Source organism: Lolium rigidum, chromosome 4, assembly GCF_022539505.1.
Source record: "Lolium rigidum isolate FL_2022 chromosome 4, APGP_CSIRO_Lrig_0.1, whole genome shotgun sequence".
In the NCBI taxonomy this organism is placed as follows: domain Eukaryota; kingdom Viridiplantae; phylum Streptophyta; class Magnoliopsida; order Poales; family Poaceae; genus Lolium; species Lolium rigidum.
Window position 1 is genome coordinate 61,212,165 of NC_061511.1, and position 3,850 is coordinate 61,216,014.

A 3,850-nucleotide genomic window follows, 5' to 3' on the forward strand; every position below is an offset into this window, starting at 1 on the left:
TTTGGGACGTTGTCTATCAGAACTTTTCTTGTAGTGATAGGAGAGAGATGAACCACATAGCTACCGGTACAGCCCCGAGCCTCGATGGAGAACTACTCCCTCCTCATGGGAGCAGCAGCGGTGATGAAGATGGCGGTGGAGATGGCAGCGGTGTCGATGGAGAAGCCTTCCGGGGGCACTTCCCCGTCCGGCGGGGTGCCGGAACGGAGACTCCTGTCCCCCGGATCTTGGCTTCGCGATGGCGGCGGCTGCGGAAGGTTTCGCGTACCGTGGCTTCCTCCGTAAGGGTTTTTAGGTCAGGGACCTTTATATAGGCGAAGAGGCAGCGTCAGAGGGTCGAAGAGGCGGCGACACCATAGGGTGGCGCGGCCAGGGCCCAGGCCGCGCCACCCTATCATCTGGGCCCACCAGGGCTCCCCTCTGGTGGCTCTCGGGTGTTCTGGATGCTTCCGGGCAAAATAGGAACCAGGGCGTTGATTTCGTCCAATTCCGAGAATATTTCGTTACTAGGATTTCTGAAACCAAAAACAGCAGAAAACAGGAACTGGCACTTCGGCATCTCGTTAATAGGTTAGTTCCAGAAAATGCATAATAATGACATATAATGTGTATAAAACATGTAGGTATCATCAATAAAGTAGCATGGAACATAAGAAATTATCGATACGTTGGAGACGTATCATGGCTCCATTAGCACATCTTCAAGATCAGCAGCGCCCGCGTAAGCATGCAGATCGGGTTAGGATCATGAGAACAGCCAATGAACATTCAATCGGCTGTGACATTTCCTCCTGGGGTTGGACCAAGGTGACAACTTCATCAAATATCTTCACCGTAAGCCGCATCGATCCGCCCGAGGTGATGGACCAATCCGAGCAGACAAGGCGCAAGAATGAAGATTCTTAGTTCAAGGGAGCTGCTGATCCTTCCAAAACCGTCCTAGTGCACTCGTCTCCTTGGGCGCAAGCTTTCTCGCCCGGCTTGATAAAAAGATGGAGCAGCTCGGGGGACAGCTCACTTTGAAGGTTCTCTCGCTTTTGAAAGCCGATTTGGTTAGAATCGGCCGACGCCGCACTACAATTGGGAAGCCGATGATGGCCCATGCGGCTGGTACACTTTTATTCTCGCCTTGATCGAGGCTCGGGGGCAGCTGACCACGAAGATTCTTCGCTCTGAAGAGCCGATGGTATTGAAATCGGTTGTCTCTGCATCGTAACCATGTGGAAAGGTGGCAAGCTCTTGTAGAGGAAAAACCACCAGGGTTGACAGGAGGAGTTTGAAGAAGAAGCCATCATCGTTGATCAGGCTCTAGACCAGTTTGTTGCTGCAAGGAAACAGAGCATCACAAGGGAAGTTGTGAGCAAATGGTACCTGTTATACAGGTGTATCAGCTTTGGCGTCAAGGACGAACATCACGATCGGATGATTTTGAAATCTAAAGATCTAGGGGTCTCAAGGCTGCGCGTTGGACCCGTTCGATTGGAAGTTTGGATCTGAATTTCATGGATTGCAAGTTAACATCTGAGAAGGCGATTGGATCGGCCTGTCTTGCAATTTGTTATAAAAGCTGATGCATTACCATCGGCTCATCGAGCATCAACAAAGGGGAGTCTAATATGGAAGAGATCGACAAAGTCAAATTGGAGAAATTTCTTCATTGATAACCAGATTTCTTACATAGAAGGAGCCGATTGCTCTCAAAAGGAAATTGCTAGGGGATACATTGCCCCGTCTACTACTCCTAGCTCTACCCTATCTAGGGGCCGCTGCTGCCCTCGTCGTCATCGCCGGCCGTCGGCGCTACTCCCGGCCGGCTCGTCGTCGCTGCTGTAGCGGCCGCCGGCAGGACCTTCATCGTCCTCGTCTTCTTCGTCAGCGTCGTCGTCATCGCTGTCGAAGTCGCTGAGATTCCCGGGCCAGGGGCAGTGGCGCTTGGCCGGCGGCTCGTCGGAGGAGCTATCATCCTCCTCCTCCTCCTCCACCTCCTCGGAGGAGGTGACTCCCTCCCAGGGAAGGTCGTTGTCGTCGCTCTCCGTCTCCGCTGCCCCATTGACGAGGCCACGGAGGACGCTCTCCCCGTCAGTCAGGGACTGGTCGTCCTCTGACCAGATGGAGAAGTTGTGGCTCGGCTCGTCCCCGGCCTCGATGGCGCGGCGGATGTTGGCCGCATGGGCCTCTTCCGGGTTCCACTCCGGCGTCGGCTCGCGGAAGGGGGAGGACTGCGTGGAAAGACCCGATGAGGAGGAAGAAGAAGACATGACGGCCGAAGAGGGTTTTTGGAAGTGCTGATGCAGAAGGATGAAGAGGAGAACTGTTCGATGCGGCCAAATAAAAAGGGGATGTAGCGATTTAATGCCTAAGCAGTTCCCGAGGACGTGGTGCCAGAACCGTCAAATTGTGCAGAGAAGGCGAGAAGGCAAGACATCATCATGAAGAATACTGCGACGGTTCTGCCACGACATGACCCTTCGAAGAAGACAGATGGTTTTGCAATTATCATTATCAAAACCAGGGGGGCATGTGTTACCACCCGATTTTGGCCAAATCAGGAGTTGGGCCGTAAGTGAAGATGGGCTTGAAGGACGTACACGTGGAGCATCTTCAAAGCGGACTTGCGCTAAGAGTTTGGGCTTAACTGCCCGTGTATCTGTAACATAGTAGATCGCGTTGTAATTTAGATTAAAAAGATAGAGTCTGGCCCGTGCACGGTTAGGTGCACGCCTCAATTAGAAAGTCCCTTGGACTATAAATATGTATCTAGGGTTATCGGAAAAGGAGGACAATCATCGTTCAACCAACACAAATCAGGCGCATCGCCACCCCTTTCTTCGAGGGTTTCTCCGGGTAAGCACCATGCTTGCCTAGATCGCATCTAGCGATCTAGGCAGATATCTGTTTATTCGTCAACCTTGTACTCGCTCGTGCTGAAGCCTTGTTGATGGCGAGCAAGTACTATTTATCCTTAGGTGTTTAGGGACTTGCATTGGTGCTTTCACGTGCATATCCGCGTGGCGATGCCGTCCCTCGACACCTAGCTGCCCTTACGTCTATCCGGACGTAAGGGCAGCATCTTGCTTGTTCGTTACTTAGTAGATCCGATCCGTTATAGTTGCTCCTTGCTCCGCGAGGGATTAGTTTAATATCTGCATAGTTAGGCCTTACTGCCGGGGTCGGAGGATCCGGTAGTGCGTTAGATGTTGTTCACCGTCCCTGCGAGGGATGTTCGGGAATCGACGTTATGTTGGGTTTTAGGCCTCTCGTAGGGGTGGTTTGCATCATCTTCCGTAGTCTGCTAGGCCCGATCACACGTAGGACGTTCCGGTTATGCGGTGAAAACCCTAAAGCTGTCGTGGATCGTTTTAGCTTTGTCCTGATCAGCGGGATCCCCATGCCATTGTAAATCCAACGTGAAACATGGGGCGATCGGCTCCTTGAGTCGATCCACGAGGAAACTCGAGAGCCGATAGGGCTCGTATTTAATATTTACGTGTCTACCATGCAGGAACAATCGAAGCACTCTAACACCTTCCTGATCGGGTCTAGGTCAGGTGGCACGCCCTAGCAACCGCCAGGACGTGGCTAGAAGATTTGCGGGACGACGCGAGGTGCCAGGGTCCACTAAGCGGCCCTGGGAGCTTCCCGGCTCTTCGTGTTGTTCAGCCATTGTCAACACCCGGATTTTTAAGTCCGGATGCCTATTATGTCATACATCGCAATCCCAGGAATATTGTTGTTGCGAGGCATAATAGTTAAGTATCACAGTCATCATTCATTACAACGCATAAAGTCTTACAAATTGGAATCACATGATCCATATTACACAAATAGTTGATCTAACGATCAACGAACT